General features: G+C 48.8%; 1 long non-coding RNA gene and 1 other non-coding gene across 3 annotated transcripts in view; both read right to left on the reverse strand.

The window, feature by feature from the left end:
* Positions 1-15,709, reverse strand: part of LOC120866327 — a 22,553-nt gene extending 6,844 nt beyond the window's left edge. For both annotated transcript variants that reach the window (XR_005721636.1, XR_005721637.1), the window contains exon 1: positions 15,544-15,709. This is a non-coding gene — a long non-coding RNA (uncharacterized LOC120866327). The remainder of the gene's footprint in view (positions 1-15,543) is intronic.
* LOC120867448 lies at positions 6,875-7,009 on the reverse strand. The gene has a single exon (XR_005721878.1). It is a non-coding gene; the product is annotated as a small nucleolar RNA SNORA70 (small nucleolar RNA).
* Positions 15,710-17,495: the final 1,786 nt, after the last annotated feature.

Genomic DNA, 17,495 nt, shown 5'->3' on the forward strand with positions numbered 1-17,495 from the left:
ACCCAGCAAAGAAGACCCAGCAGCTCACTGCAACTAGAGAAAGCCCACACAGCAAAGAAGACCCAGCAGCTCACTGCAACTAGAGAAAGCCCACACAGCAAAGAAGACCCAGCACAGCCATAAATAAATATTTTTTAAAAAATCAGAAACATGCATAAAACAAGACTGTGTATTAGTCAGTTAGCAAAATGTCACCAGAGGTGCATAGGCAATGAACTCTATTTCCCCCAGAAGCAAATGGTTAAGCACTTGTTTATACATATCTATATATTTTGGCGGCACTGCAAGGCATGTGGGATCTTAGTTCCCCAACCAGGATTGAACCTGTGTCCCCTGCAGTGGAATGGTAGAATCCTAACCACTGGACTGCCAGGGAATTCCCCAGCATTCATTACTTTAGTATCGGTAACAACTTAGAGCATAGCTACCATGAATGATGAAAATATATATATATAGATGGATATTCTACATCTAAGAAAAAATTGTTACAATTTTTGGCTACCCAGCAACTGAACCTCCTTCTGTAATTTAGGGAATTTTGCCTCCTGCACCTCAGAGGTGTTGGCAGGGCATGGAGCCCACCTCCTACTCTAGACCAGGATGTAGGATGCAACCCAGGTACTGCCAATTGGATCCCTGGGCCAGAGTCCAGTGCCAGGGGCCAATGCAAGCAGGGTTGATAGTACCAGCCTCGGAGCCCATGGTGTCTCACACTGGTTCCAAGGTGCCATAGCCTGGAGCCTGGCTGATAGCCTGGAATCTGGGTCTCCAATGCTCTGCTCATCCTGGAGATGATCCAATATCCTTTAAATATTATAAGCCCTTTTCTATTTAAATTAGCCAGAGCTGGTTTCTGTTGTTTGTAACCAAGAACCATCTGTGTGTACGTGCGCATGCACAACTATATATATTAATATTTGTTATGCGTTTGCTTATTTACAAGGGAATGGGCATCAAGGAAGGTTGGTGAAAGAGGCTTGTGGAGGAGGAGACCCCTGGGCTGGGTCTGAAGTGTGGCTGAGGGTTTGCCAAGGGAACAGGAAGGAAAGAGGGGTCAGGCAGTGAAGGCACAGAGGCTGGAAGAGCAGGACATCTGGGAGAGCACAAGACACTGGATGAAGCTGGTGACGGGGGACTGGGGGAGGAGAGGTGGAAGTGGGGCCGTGCCGAGCGCCGAGTGCAGATACTGCAGGAGAGGTCGGACTGAGGCTCTCGTCCCCTCCCCTCTGCCCCCAGACCCCCTGTCCCACACTCTTATCCACGCCAGTGCAACCTGCTTTCACCTCCCTGGACCAACCTAACACAGTCAAGCCAAACAGATTCACTCCCGAAGGTAGAGGTAGCCAGGTCACTTGCCAGCTGGCCGGGGAGAAGAAGGGTTTGTTATAATGAGTTCGGGAAGTGCCCTGAAGAACAGCAGGGCCATGTTCCTCCAGGGAAGCTAAAGGAGAAAGTGACCGACTCAAAGGCTGTCTTGGACAGCTCAGGCTGTCATAACAAAATACTACAGGCTGAGTAGCTCAAACAAGAGATTCTCATTTTCTCACTATACTGGAGGCTGGAAGCCCAAGATTAAGGTGCCCACATGGTCAGGTTCTACTGAGGTCTCTCTTCCTGGCTTGTAGATGACTGCTTTCTCACTGTATTCTCACACTGTGGAGGAAGGGAGAAAGAGCAATCTCTTTCTCTTCCTCTTTTTATAAGGCCAGGGTCCTATTGGATTAGGGTCCCACCCTTATGATCTTATTTAACCTTAATTACCTTCTAAAGACCCTGTCTCTAGGTACATAGTAAGTCCCCTACATATGAACCAGTTCAGTTTGTTCATAAGTTCAACAAAGTTAGCCTAACACAATCCTTTATATAGTACTGTACTGTACCAGGTTTATAATACTTCCCTGATAGCTCAGACAGTAAAGAATCTGCCTGCAATGTGGAAGACTCAGGTTTGATCCCTGTGTTGGGAAGATCCCCTGAAGAAGGGAATGGCAATCCACTCCAATATTCCTGCCTAGGGAATTCCATGGACAGAGGAGGTGCATCACTTTTCACATAAATAATACAGAGAAAGAAACACATACACAAAATATAAAAAAAATTTAATCTTATAGTACAGTACCTTGCAAAGTACCAGAGTACCAGCTCAGTCATCACTGCTTTTACCCTTGCTTCTGGGTACCCTGGGCTGGAAATAAAGGTGCTGTACTATGGTACCCTATACAGCACTGTAAAGTACATGAAACCACAATTACTTGTAGAGGACACACGCCCATGACAATGTACACCAGTCACGTGAACTAACTTATGTGCCTGGACATGTGAACGCCTGGACATGTGAACGCACATTTCCCTCTTTAAAAGTTCACAACTTGAAGGTTTGTATGTAGGGGACTTACTGTAGTCAAACTGCCAGGGGGTGGGGTGGGGGTAGTGGCTTCCACATATGAAGGGAGATACGATCTGGACCGTGGTACTGACCTTCAATGAGCTTCCTTCAGGGGGATAGAGGCCTTGCCGGAAGTTCAGAGATCGGGGTCTCACCCCCGCCTGCTCTTAATGGAAGTGTGGCTTTGAGTGAGTCACATGCCCTCCTCAGCATCATTCAGAAAATGATAAACTCAGGTGAAGCCTCAACATTCCTTTTCTCACTAAGATTCTAGGGGCTGTCCTGGGCTCTTTACTTGGGGTTTGGGGTGAGGAGACTCTCTCCCAGTCCTACAAGTCTAACCCTCACCCCACCGAGGAAAGGCCGGGTCAGGAAGAGCTGGGCTGTCTTCTCTCCAGCTTTTCTAATGAATGTGCTTGGCGCGGGGACTGTCTGTTGCCATGGTGATCGCTTCCTGTGGTGCTGGGCCTGGGAGACCCTCGACAGGGACCGCAGCATCTTGCGGGTGGGGGGGCTATTGGGAACAAGGGGTAGAGAGACATGTCAGTGAATTCCAGCTCGAGACGAGGCCCAGAATCAGCAGATTTTCTAGCAGCACTGGCTGAACGTGGAACTTGGGGAGGCACAAGATGATCTTGCAGTTCCTCAAACCCCACCAATCCCACTGCTTTCTCTTCATGACCACAAGTAAGGGATGGTTTCTCTTCTGCTGGAGTTGACTCTTGTAGGCTGGAAGGCTCTCAGAAACTGACCTGAGGAGGAGGGGTGCGTGATAAGCAGTGTGGTGAAGAATCTCGGTACTCAGCACGTGGTCCTGAGCACCAGCATCTGCTGCACCCTGCATCCCCTGGGTGCTCCTTAGGAGGCAGGGTCTTGGGACCCACGTCAGACCCACAGAATCAGAATCTGCATCTCAGCAAGCTTCCCAGGGATTTACATGCACATTAAAATTCCAGAAACTCTGGTTCAGTAGGAAGAATGCTGGGCCGGAAGCCAGCAGACTTGGTTCCGGGACCAGGTTTGCCCTCTGCTCTGTGACTCTGGCAAGACATTTTTGGTTCTCTGGGATTCAACTCCTGTAAAATGGAGAGGTGACAAGACTCTTTCTCTAAGATGACATTATCCTCCACTGAGAGGCTTTGCTGGGGACAAGTTAGTGCATCCTGGAGGCCTCACCTGGCTCTAGAATCCAATGATCCTAACCATGTTGCCCTAGCCAACCTGTGGGAATCAGAACCATTAAGGGGGACAAAGGTGACTGATGGTCTTTTGGATATATCTTCCCTTTTCTCCTTTGCCTTTTGCTTCGCTTTTCTCAGCTTTTGGAAACTGAGAAAGAACAGACAAATGTTCAAGGGACCTCTGTTTGATGAAACTGGGAAGTCAACAAATCTAGTCAAAGGGAAACAGGACCTGATTTTTCAGGGAGGGAGGAGGCTGTCCCTTCAGACTAGACTCCATTCACAGCTCACATCCCAGAGTAGTCCGCTCAGCACAGTGCCTCTGAAGCTCAAGTGTGCATTAGAATCAATTGAAAGGCTGGCTAAAACACTGACTGCCAGGTTCCATGGAGTTTCTGACTCAGCTGGGGCCAAAAATGTGTGTTTCTAATCCAAGAGATAAGGATACTGGCAATCAACCCCCATCCTTGGGTGTATCCCAAAGTCATCTAGTTAATATAACAAGACACCATCATTGCTCTTATCATTTAGGAAATTCCAAGTGTTCTAGAAGTTCTGTGCCACAAACAAGAGGAAGACCAAATATATATTTCTTATCATAAATCACAGTATCACAGAAGGAAAATGCGGTAAATGTTAGCACATGAGGCTGGGCTGATGTCCTTACTCAGAGGTCAGTAAAGGAGGGCATGGGGGTGAGCAGGTTTCTTTCTGGAGGGGCGGGGGGCAGGGCAGCGGGGAGGACAGCAGTCCAGGCATGGGAACTGACGGCAGATGCTGTGACACGACTAGGAGCTGGCAGCCAGACTAAGCAGGTGCTGAGATTCCTGAGCCATAAATCTCCCTGACCAGGCTGACAATGAAGGTAAGAAGTGCTGAGGAGGCAGGCAGCCCATGACTCCAAGTCTCTGGGAAAGAGGAGCGATGGGTAGGGTGGGAACCCAGAAAGGATAAGGCCCAGTTGTGCTCAGCATAGACCAGGATGATGTCACCCGTAGGCTCCATCACTGGGGAAAGTCACAAGCTAGCTCTCTTGTCCAGGAATGGGCTTTCCCCTTGTGGTCTTCCCAAGGGTAGAAGCCCGTGAATTCTAGTAACAGCTGAAAACTGGAATTTCTCACCTGCAAAGGCCAAAAAACCTGTGCTGTGCCAAGTTCACCGGGGGAGAGGGAGGGCTCGTTTCTCACCGTCTGGAGCCCAGACAGAGCTCCACATAGTGGGCAGTTTTCCAATCAGTCCTTTTTGTTCACAGATGAAGTGGGCCCACAAACCTTTGAGAGCCAAAGGACCCTTAACAGACTACCTTGTTGACTTCTCATTTTAAAGACAGGGTTCTTATCTGTGGACAGTGCCTCTCTGTCTGCAATGCATGCTCCAGGAAACGCTCCTCCCCTTCTTTACCCTGTGCTGAAAGGGCAGCCTTAATTAGCCAAGTTTAGTATGTCAAGGCTGTATACTGTCACCCTGCTTATTTAACGTTTATGCAGAGTACATCATGAGAAACGCTGGACTGGAAGAAACACAAGCTGGAATCAAGATTGCCGGGAGAAATATCAATAACCTCAGATATGCAGATGACACCACCTTTATGGCAGAAAGTGAAGAGGAGCTAAAAAGCCTCTTGATGAAAGTGAAAGTGGAGAGTGAAAAAGTTGGTTTAGAGCTCAACATTCAGAAAACGAAGATCATGGCATCTGGTCCCATCACTTCATGGGAAATAGATGGGGAAACAGTGGAAACAGTGTCAGACTTTATTTTTTGGGGCTCCAAAATCACTTCAGATGGTGATTGCAGCCATGAAAATAAAAGACGCTTACTCCTTGGAAGAAAAGTTATGACCAACCTAGATAGCATATTCAAAAGCAGAGACATTACTTTGCTGACTAAGGTCCATCTAGTCAAGGCTATGGTTTTCCCTGTGGTCATGTATGGATGTGAGAGTTGGACTGTGAAGAAGGCTGAGCACCAAAGAATTGATGCTTTTGAACTGTGGTGTTGGAGAAGACTCTTGAGAGTCCCTTGGACTGCAAGGAGATCCAACCAGTCCATTCTGAAGGAGATCAACCCTGGGATTTCTTTGGAAGGAATGATGCTAAAGCTGAAACTCCAGTACTTTGGCCACCTCATGTGAAGCGTTGACTCACTGGAAAAAACTCATGCTGGGAGGGATTGGGGGCAGGAGGAGAAGGGGAAGACAGAGGATGAGATGGCTGGATGGCATCACTGACTCGATGGACGTGAGTCTGAGTGAACTCCGGGAGTTGGTGATGGACAGGGAGGCCTGGCGTGCTGCGATTCATGGGGTCGCAAAGAGTGAGCAACTGAACTGAACTGAACTGAGACCAAGTGACTCACCACTCCTTTCCAGCCATATCTGATTGGAGAAGAGTTAGTCACCTAATCCAAGGGGAGCCAATCTATTGGCTGGTCAATGACCAATCAGATTCAGTCTTTCTCAAAAATTTGAGAGTCACTGAGACTGGAGTGCCACATTGGTCCATTTTTGTGCAGAGAGAGAGAGACAGAGAAAAGGAAAAGAAAAAAGAGAGGGAGAGAAAGAGAAAAGAAAGGAAAGAAAAGGGGGAAATCTCAACATTTTCAACTGGATGTTTCACAGGTCCCCCAAAGCCATTATGTCAACAAGCAACTAGAAATTAGCCCCTGCTTGCCACAACTAGAGAAAGCCCACACACAGCAAGGAAGACCCAGCACAGTGCCCCCCTACACACAAAAAAATTTTTTTAATAAATCTTAAAAAATACTGCAATGTAGGGATCTCTGCTTATGATACTGAAAAATATATGTGTATAGCAATGTATGAGATTCCAAATGAACAAATAAAATAATGGGGTTAAATGCCTGATACGGTTATTGCTCTTTAAAATGACTTAAACAACTATTCATCAAGAGGATTCTTGTATCATGTTTCAAAACATAAATACCTTTAAACTAGATTGCCTGAACATTACTTCCAAGGTTTAACCTAAACCTCAGTAAGTTAAATAGTTTTGCTCTTTACCAACTTATACCAATAATACAGATAGAAAAATCAAGCTGGAAACCAGAGAAGAGAAAAATAAAATTACAAGAGCTGTTCAATGGCTTTCCTGCCTCCCATGGCCCTCTTATCCTCTTCAATACCACCATGAAAGCCAAAGTTAAAATCACGCAGGCCCCTACCTAGGCTGCCGCAGCACCAAGAGACAAATATTATTGAGACACAGGCCTACATCCATACATGACCACTGGAAAAACCATAGCCTTGACTAGACGGACCTTTGTTGGCAAAGGAATGTCCACTGGAAAGAGTTGTCTTCAAGATCCCTTAGGGCGACCTGTACAGACAACTGACTGCATACACTACCAGCGAGGCTGCTGTCTGCAGCCACTGCACACTGGGACCCCAGAGGGAAAAGCACACAGTCGGCTTAATGAGCTGCAAAAGGACTTCTTTTCCTGTTTATGTGTTTCATACACCAATGGCCTATGACTGTGTCAGGCTCATCACTGGCTGTGCCCCTCCTCCTCATTCTAGAAGGATACGGGCCCAGTTTCGGCCAGGGCTGTATTTCTGCTGCAGAGTAGACCTTCCTGGGCACATCTGATAAGCCAATAGGACAGGCTTGCCCATGACTCTACCCAAATAGATATTGTATCCAACAGGGAAAAGGCGGCAGGCCCACTCAAGTCTGCTCAGGGACTGAAACTCAGGGGTCAGAGGTCAGAGGGGGAGGGGTGAGTTCAAGTCCTGCATGAATCCCAGGCAGAGACGAGGCTGCAAATAAAAGCTCAAAGAGCTATTTCACCGGAACCTTTGAATGACATTGGTACTAAATGCTCCTCCACTCTGAGGAGTGTATCTCAAAGCGTTCCACAAAGTATGACATGAGGCCTTCTCCTCACTTCCTCATAGAGCTTAGCATGCTTCTGCCCTGGCAGGTGGCTCGACAGTGGGTCCCAGGCTCCTCCACTCCCAGCCTGGAGGCCTCAAGTGTCTGATATTGACATTGATGAGCACCTGGAGGGCTTCTGTTCGGGCTCCCAGAAAGAAAGAAGAGACTGGAGGCCCTTCAGGTATGCGTGAAAGCTGACAGTCACCCAGGAAAAAAACATTAGCAAAACGTTCCAACTCTAGGAGTTTTACTATCTCCAAGGTATTTTTATGACCCTCTTTTCATTTGGTCTTTCCAGCAAGGAGTTCTTCCATTCTGTTAAGGAAACTGGGGCCCAGAGGCCACCTCCACCTTCTTTGCTGAAGATCATCCCTGTGGTCAGCCACACAGCCCAGCATCTCTGCTTTATTTTGGCAAACCACAGGGAACTGTGGGCTTCCCAGGGGGCTCAGTTGTAAAGAATTCACCTGCCTATACAGGAGAAGCAGGTTCAATTCCCAGGTCAGGAAGATCCCCTGGAGGAGGAAATGGCAAGCCACTCCAGTATTCTTGTCTGGGAAATCCCATGCACAGAGGAGCCTGGTGGGTCTCAGGGTCACAGAGAGTCAGACACAGCTGAGCACGCGTGCATGCAAGGGACTTTATCCTGGATCCAGCCTTAGGGGAGAGGTTCAGAAAGATGTTGCAACCTTCAGCCTAGGTCTGATTCAGGGAGAGAAGGAAACTCTTTTTGAGCCTTTACTAAGTATATCATGTTTTTAAAATCTCACAACAGTCTTCTAAGGTAACAGACACTCAGAGAGCACTTATACATCTCAGACACCGCCCAGAGTACCTTATAGATATTAAGTCTTCTGACCCTTCACCATCCCTAGGAGGTGGTTACAGCAAGTACAATCACCATGATGAGGAAACTAGGCCCAGAAAGGTCAAGTACATTGCCCACATGGCTCACAAGAGGTGGAGCCAAGATTTAAACCTGGCATTTATTCCCTGAGGCCAAGATTAATCCAGATTTATAGATGAGGAAATTGAAGCTCAGAAGCTTATTTGACACCTCCCAGTTGGGAAAGAGCAGGGTCAAGAGTCAAATTCAGAACTTCCTGCTTCTCATTCAGTGTTTTATAGGTCCTCTTTCAGTGGACCAATGAGCAAGGCAGCCTGCTTTCTCTTCTCTTTTACCACCAGTGCTTTCTCTTCTCCCTCCTTGCCTCTGCACCACCCATCTGCCTATGCACAACAGTCTGTGAATATAAAATGCATACCTACAGACATGTAATCAACCACACAAACCTATAGCCAAACATAATCAAACTACCAAAACAACAAAAAAACACAAAGAAAAAATTTTGAAAACAAAGAAAATAACAACATATTTCATGTTGTTTTTGCTCAGTCACTAAGTCATGTCTGACTCTGCAAACCTGTGAACTATAGCACACCAGGCTTCCCCGTCCTTCACTATCTCCCAGAGTTTGCTCAAACTCATGTCCGTTCAGTTGGTGATGCCATCCAACCATCTCATTCTCTGTCGCCGCCTTCTCCTCTCACCCTCAATCTTTCGAGCATCAGGGTCTTTTTCAGTGAGTTGGCTCTTTGCATCAGGTGGCCAAAGTACTGGAGCTTCAGCATCAGTCCTTCCAATGAATATTCAGGACTGATTTCCTTCAGGATTGACTGGCTTGATCTCCTTGCTGTCCAAGGGACTCTCAAGACTTATTCCAGTACCTCTCTCAAGACTCTCAAGACTTATTCTAGCACCACAGTTCGAAAGCACCAATTCTTCAGTGTTCAGCCTTCTTTAATATACTTCATACTAAGGAGAAGTGTGTGTGTGTGTGTGTGTGTGTGTGTGTGTTGTGTAAAACTGACTTTTCATCAGAAAGAATGGAGGCCAAGAAACAGTGGAACATCTTTAAAGCACAGAGGAAAAATTCTGTCAACTCAGAATTTTATATCCAGTGAAAATACCTTTCAAAAATGAAAGTGAAAGACATTTTCAGATGCATGAAAGACAAGAGAATTCCTCACTGGGAGACTCATCCAAAAGAAATGCTACAGGAAGTTCTTCAGACACGTGTTCATGCTCAGTCGTGTCTGATGCTTTGTGACTCCATAGACTGCAACCTCCAGGCTCCTCTGTCCATGGGATTTCCCAGGCAAGAATACTGGAGCAGGTTTCCATTTCCTCCTCCAGGGGATCTTCCCGACCCAGGGATTGAACCCATGTCTCTTGTGTCTCTTGCACTGGCAGCAGGACTCTGTACCACTGTGCCACCTGGGAAGCCGAAGTTCTTCAGAAGGAAGAAAGAGCAAAGGAAGAACAAAGAACAAAGGAACAGGTAAACTTGGGTAAATATTAAAATCTATTTCCCTTTTCTTTCATAAAGTTTTTTTTTTTTTTTTTTTGCTTGTTTGTTTTGGTTTTTGAGGACTGTGCCATTTGGATGGTAGGATCTTAGTTCCCCAACCAGGGATTGAACCCAGGTCCTTGGCAGTGAAAGCACAGAGTCCCAACCACTGGGCCACCAGGGAATTCCCCATTTCCCTTTTCTTAAGACACATGTGACTGTGTAAAGCAACAATGTAACAATAAATTGTGGGTTTGCAGTGTATGTAGACATGATATATAGGACAACTGGGGTGGGGTCATGGTTAATGGGCCCATAGAGTTGCAAGGTTTTTATATTTCATGAGAGTACAAGTAGTCAGTCAGGAAGTAGTAGTGTCAAGGATGACTAATGCCCAGATCTCGTCCTCTTTCTTCTACATCAGACAAGAAAAGTAAGTGGGTAGGAAGAGAAAACTAGACTGGGGAGAGAGAGGCTGCTTCCAGCAGCTTTGGGGGCGAACAGCTGCCGGACCCAGAGGATTCCCAGGCCTCAACGTCTAGCCCAGTGAATGACAGGACCCCATGTGCGTGGGCAGGGATGGGGCCCCAGGGAGGGGGTCTGTCAGCCCCTGTGTCTGAGCAGACACACCGGGGATATGGTGTCCTCCAGAGAGAATAGGGAGGTTCCTGTGGCCACGGTGAATCCCACCCCTGACCAGGGACTGGCTAACTCTCCACAGATGGCACCAGGCCAGCTATCCAGGCTTGCTGAGCCTCTGCAGAAGACCTAGACAAAGTACCAGGGGAGCTGGGGTGGGCACAGGTGTTCCCCCAGCACCCGGAGTCAGCCTCGTAGACTGTGGGAAGCCTGTTCCCTTCATACAATATACTGAGGTGGAGCCCAAAGTCCAGACTTTGGGCTTATCACCCCAGAACCAGCCCTGCCAGCCAGCTCAGCAGCACCCACAGAGCTAGGTGCCTCTCTCCTCAGTGTCTAAGCTTCAGCTCCAGGGGGCCCTCCAAGCTCCTAGACTCTGGTACCCCAGCCTCTTCCCAGGAGGTGAAAGCTCCTTCCTGTAGTTCTTTTCTCCAGATTTCTTTTTCTGCTTAATATAAATACTTATATTAAATTTCCTCTGAACAAATTCTGCCGTGATTTCTGTCTTCCTGCCAGACTCCTGCTGATACGGAAAGAAACAAAGGTGCTCCTCCCAGAAGCCTGACGTGGCCCACAGGAGACAGCATGGGCCAGAGGGAAAGGCTTGGCTTTGGGCTCTGGTGGTCCCAAATTCAAATCCCAGCTCTGCTTTCATTCCCCAAGTGACTTTAGGCAAGCCTCAGCTTCTGGAACTTTCTCTGAGCCTGAGTTTTCGCACTTGAAAATAGGGTTGATAGCACAAACCTGATCTATCATTCTGTCTGGTACAAGAGACAAAATCATGATTTGAACTAGATTAAGCAAATGGGTGAAACTATGGTGGAAAGTTTCCCGAAAATAATCAAGCGCAAAAGGTGAGAAGGCAGGTTCAGAGCCTGCTTACATCCGACTGGAAACAGGATCTCAGATGCATTCAGGCTTTCTCTCTGCCTCTGAGACTGCTCCTTGGTTTGTAGAGCTGATCTTTCACCACAGACCCAGGTTCCCATATGGTAGAGGAAAATGGTCTCCAAGTAGCCTTCAAACTCTCACCTGTACAGCTTTGCCCCCAGAAGAAAGGGCTCCTCCTGACTGAACCCAGCTTGGTAGTTTCCAGGGAAGGGCTCCAACTGGCCAGGATGGGTCACTGTGGCCTTGAAGCAGGGTCATATAAGGGTTGACAACTGTCAGTCAGCTATATCATATCTGGGTCTTACATATCCAGGTCAGCCATTTCCGGGATGACTATCCCCATTTTACAGACGAACAAGCAGAGGCTCAGAGAGGAAGGGACCTGACCACAGTCATGTGGCTTTCATCTACGTGCCAATGCTGTATATTAGGTCACTAAAAGCATGTTATTAGAAGCTCTGCAAGTTTCACAGAAAGCAGCTGGCTGGGAGTGAATGAGGTTCTTCAGAAGGCGAAGGAGCCCACACTGGCTTCATGCCCACAACAACCCTGGGCACGGGGCATGGGTAGGCAAATAAACTTGGGAGAGCCCAGCTTCCTCCAGGGGAGTGGGTGGTGGTATTGGCCCCATATGAAAAAGAAGAAAATGAAGGTTCAGAGAGGTTCAGTATCCAACTCCAGGTTCCACAGCTCAGAAGCAGGGCTGGGGTTTGAACCCGAGCCTCGTGACTTCTCTGTATTGCCCATCACAGCACCAGTGTGCCCATCCCCTTGGGAAATGTCGTGCTAGTGGACGGACTCAGGATTGAATGACCTGCTCTGGCTTCCTGTGCTCCGGCCTTAGATGCTGGCAGAGTACAGGTCCCTGTGGGATTGGACATTTGAAAAAATGTGGCGAAAGGGTGCAGAGAAGCGAAAAATGATGATTAAGGGACAAAAAGGGTCATCTGGGGAAAGATAAAGACAGCTGGGACTGTGTTGCTAGGAGAGGAGACTCAGAGAGGCCGTGGCTGAGGCCCAAGCTCACTGGCAAAGGTCAGCACTGTGGGCCGTAGGGCTCCCCAGCTCCGTAAGCTGCCCCTCGGCAGGCTTGCTGCAGTCACGCCAGGCCTCCCGCTCACCCGACACAGTCCTATTTCATGCTCAGGGTGGTGCAACCCTGGAAGGAAGTGGGCTGAGCCCTCCAGGTGGCCATTGTTGGGAGCAGTTAGCCCCAGCCACTGGCCCACAGGCAGGCCAAGAAGTCACAAAGCTTATGAGATTCAGGGGAACTGAAAGCACTCACCTGTCCCACCCCTCAACAGTCTGAGGTTGCTTCCTGATTCATTCCTTTGGTAAAAACACAGAAGGACAGCCTGAGCATACAAGTACACAAGGTCGTAATCAGCTAGCAGTGAGCAGCCTGGCTCCAGTTTGGGCCTTGCTCCAGGTTTTTTGAGGGATTCTTTCAGTCACTTTCTCTTTCCGGGGTTCAGTTTTCTCAGAGGTCAGGGAGTAGACCAGCTTCATGATTGTGAGAATAAAAAGTGGAAATGAAGACTCATTTTAACACCCAGGTGACAAGGCTGCCAACAGAGGGTGGGAGCTCAAGAGCAAAGAATAACAAGAGACAACGCCAGAATTCACAGAGCAGGTAAAGCCCACTGGTCCAGAGAAGGTGCCCCTTGGAGAGAGTCTGGACACCACATCTCTGCAGGGTCACATTCAGACCCTCCTCTTGACCTCATGACCTGACTCTGGCTTTTCTCCAGCCTTCTTCTCTGCCTGACCTTTCAACCACACTAAGTTACTTAGTTTCCCAAAAATGTCACTATTTTCTGTGTCCATGCCTTTGCAAAAAGTGTTTTCTTGAACAAAGAAACCTTTCCCACCCCCCGTCCAAACCCTGTCCCCCTGGGAAACTCCTAGGCATCCCTTAAAACCCACTTCCGTCACCTCCTCTGTGAAGTCCTCCTGATCCTTAGCAGTGGACCCTCCTCGCCCCATTCACCAGGGTTGATTGCCCCCTTTTCTTTGCTTACTGTTGTACTCAACACTTTTTCTCATCTCTCATCTGTGGATCTGCTGCATCTGAATCCCCACAGGAGTAATTTCAAAATATTCCAGCCCAGGCCCCACTCCGTGAGAATTTGACTCAGGGAGTCTGGGGTGGGGCCAGGTATCAGAAACTTCAGTTGAAGCCCCGGGTGCTTGTGATGCTCAACCAGGTGTGGGTCCCTTGAAAGCAAGGCTTTTCCTATATACTAGGGCCCGGCTCAGAGGAGTACTCAGTGAGTGAGAAAAGGAAGGAAGGAAAGAAATAAGGAAATGAAGGAGGAGGAGGAAGGAAGGGGGAGCAAGGAGGGAGGAAACATGGTGAGAAGTGAGAGGAACAGAAAGATAAAGATGCGCATGGGACCTCCATGGTGGTCCAGTAAAGAATCCACCCGCCAATGTAGGGGACATGAGTTCCACCCCTGGTCCAGGAAGATCCCCCGTGCCATGGAGCAACTAAGCCCATGCACCTCAGTTACTGAGCCCACATGCTGCAACTGCTGAAGCCTGTGTGCCTAGAGCCTGCGCTCGGCAAGAAGAGAACCCACTGTAACGAGAAGCCCGGGCACCGTAACGAAGAGTAGCCCCCATTGCCACAACTAGAGAAAGTCCACACGCAGCAACGAAGACCCAGTGCAGCCATAAATAAATTAAAGAAAAAAAAGGATGAGCATGATTCAGGGGATGGGCAGGAAGCAGGGGAACTCAGAGGCAATGCTCCTGGACCACTTCTATATCACACCTTGCCAAATGTTGGCAAAGACACCGATTCTGGAGTCAGACCTGCCAGTGTGTGAGTCTTGGATCCTCCGCTCACCAGTTGTGTGTGCCTTAACAATTCACTCAGCCTGTCTGTCTGCTCTGCCTGTTGGTGGTAAGAGCTGCATCTGTCTCACTGATGATCTGAGGACCCAGGGACCCCTCAGGGTCAGCACTTTTCAAGCACTGTTGTGTGTGCGAACCATCTGGGGATCTTGCGGAACTATAGATTCTGACTCAGTATGTCTGTAGTTTAAATGACCTTCCAAGTAGCGCTGGGACTGCTGCTCTGTGGACCAACTCTGAGTAGCAAGGACCTAGATCAGAAGTCAGATCCATTCTTGTGCTGTTATGTGGCAGCCTGGATGGGAGGGGAGTTAGGGGAAATGGATACATGTATATGTATGGCTGAGTCCTTTTGCTGTCCACCTGAATCTGTCACAACACTGTTAATCTCTCACGTCCAACTTTTTGCGACCCCATGGACTATGTTGTCCATGGAATTCTCCAGGCCAGAATGCTGGAGTGGGTAGCCGTTCCCTTCTCCATGGGATCTTCCCAACCCAGGGACAGAACCCAGGTCTCCCACACTGCAGAAAGATTCTTTTCCAGCTGAGCCACCGGAAGCCCATGAATACTGGAGTGGGTAGCCTATCCCTTCTCCAGTGGCTCTTCTTGACCCAGGAATCAAACTGGGGTCTCCTGCATGACAGGTAGATTCTTTACCAGCTGAGCTACAAGGGAAGCCGTGTTAATCTCTACTCCAATGCAAAATAAAAAGTTAAAAAAAAATAAGTCTGATCAGTTCCCTCTCAGGGTACCAACTTGTTCCTCTGCAACAGGATAGGAATAAGGTCTGGAGGGCCCCTCCACTGGGCACTGGGTGTGTGCTCCAGGCTCCATGCTAAGTTGATCCACACCCCACCTCACTGAGTAAAGGGAGGCCCCTGTGTTTTCAGAACCTCAGCAACAGTGATCATACATTACCTGCACCACACTGTATGAGTTTCCCGTGGCTGCTGTAACAAAGTGCCACAGACTCAGTGCATTAAATGACACAAATCATCTTTCAGTTCTGGAGATCAGAAGTGTGAAATGAATCTCAGGGGGCTCAAGTCAAGGATTTGGTGAGCTGGTTCCTCCTAGAAGCTCCAGGGGAGAATTGGTTCCTTAACTCATGCAGCTTCTAGATGCTGCTGGAAGGCAGCAGTGGCCACATGGCTCCAGTCTTGGCCTGTTGTCACATTACTGCCTGCACTCTCTGACCTCTTGTCTTCTTATTGATAAAAGGACCCCTCAGTGTTGACACTGAACCCACCCAGATAAGCCAGGGTAATCTCCCCATGCAGAGATCCTTAACTTTACCATACCCGCAAAGGCCGTTTAACCATGGAAGGTAACATACTCACAGTTCTGGGGGTTGGGAGGTGGACACCTTTAGGGGCTGCTATTCTGCCTGAGTGAGACACTGACAGTAGCTCCCAGACTGCTCATCATCATCAGGGAACAAACTGTTTTTCACGGCCCCTTCAAAGTCCAGGCTCTGAGCTGCCAGCAGTGGCCAGCGAGAGTGACTCCTCCCACTGGCCACTCATTGGCGTGACCTGCAAGGTCCCGTGCACCGACCTTCTGAGTGTTAGAGGCTGAAGGAGCAGGACAAAGGTCGTGGTGTCCCTTCGAGCCCCAACCACATGCTCGCCATAAAACGCAGTGCTTGTAAGAGCCAGGCCAGAGGTGACCTCTCGGTGCCAAAGGAGAACACTGGACGAGGGCCAGACAGAAGTAGGTGGGGCCCTGGCCAAGGAGGCAGAATGGACAGTCTTTGAAAAGGAGAAGAGAGCTGAAAAAGTCCAGCCCTACTTTTCCCTAAAACTGTTATTCCCTTGTCCCCACGGACCCTGCTATGTGAGTGCAAGCTGGGCCGGACTCCCCTGATGGGTGCATGCTCTGAGCCCATTCATGGGTCTTTAGAGTGAAGAGAGTGACAGGATCCCATTTCTGCCAAGTGTCCAGGTCAGAGGGTGAAGCTACAGGGCAAATGAAGCCACCCTCTTGGCCTGTCCACCATCTCTCTCCATGGGCCTGCAGGGAGGGGACTAACCATCCGGATTTTCCAGGGACTGAGGGCTTCCCTGGGAAAGCAAGGACAAGTCAGTCACCCTATTTGCAGGGCAGCTACACAAACCCCAGCAGTGGGCTTGGCTGCCATCCGCCCTCCAGCCCCAGCCGAGCTGGCAGGCTCCTGACCCTGTCAGCTGGCGGGGTTCATAGCTGTTAAGAAAGACTATCTGTATGAAGCAATGTCTGTGGGTGACAGGTGGACCTCATGGGCCCTCTCCTTTGGGGCTGCTGAGTCACACAGGCTCAAGGTCTGGGAAATTCAGGAGCTTCATTTTTCTCAAGTCACTAGAGAGTAGAGGTGGGGCTCAGGCTGGAAAGAAGGGGGATGAGAAACAAGACCCCAGGGTTAAGTCTCCACTGCCCATTCAGAAGCTACAGTAATGCCTTTCCGGGGTTGAGGCCATGCTGCTGCGAGGGAGTATGGTGCGGGAGGACTCGGGAGGCTGGGGTCAGACAGACCCTGGCTTCTCTGCTTCCCAACAGAGTGCCTTTGAGCCAGCCCCTTAGCATCTCTGAGCTTCGGTTTTCTCCCTAGTGAAAAGGGGTTAATGAGACATAGTGCAGAGTTAAGATGAGCCATAAACAACCAACATGAACCTGCCTAACACCCCGGAGGCAGCTGCTGTCCTGAAGCCCAGATCAAGGTCAATAGGAAAGCAAACTAGCAACCAGAGGCTGCCTGGTGAGCCTTGAACTGAAACAAAGGGAGCAAGACAAACCCAGAGCTCTGGACTCAAGGCCCTTCCCTCCATTGGACATATTTCTCACCCGTCCCCTGGCACTCCCATCTTTCCAGCATGACCTCATGCTGGCTTCATTACAGATGAATCAGATTCAGTTCCATCATATGACATGCGGACACTCTGCTAGGTTTTTAAAGGTTTTTTAAAACTAAGTGATCTCATTTGACCATTCTAGCAACTATTTGGGGGGGGGGTAGATGATACTCTCCCTATTTTACAGATGTGGAAACTGAGGCTTGGAGAGGTTGAGGAAGTCATATGGATTCAGGCCAACGTCTCCAGACTCACAATTCCATGTTTTCCCCACTGAAGTGGACCCTGTGATGTCGGTCACATGAACGGGGTATCCCCTTGAAGAAAATATAGCGCAGCCACCCACTCGAGTGGACAGCATCTGGAAGGTTCACCCACCGTCTCGGTAACTTCACTCGACTGTAGAAGATTCTTTTCTTAAGACTATGGTCCTCCTTCTCATTCCTGGCTCAGCTACCGAGAGA

The sequence above is a fragment of the Oryx dammah genome, unplaced genomic scaffold, assembly GCF_014754425.2.
Source record: "Oryx dammah isolate SB20612 unplaced genomic scaffold, SCBI_Odam_1.1 HiC_scaffold_8, whole genome shotgun sequence".
Classification (NCBI taxonomy): domain Eukaryota; kingdom Metazoa; phylum Chordata; class Mammalia; order Artiodactyla; family Bovidae; genus Oryx; species Oryx dammah.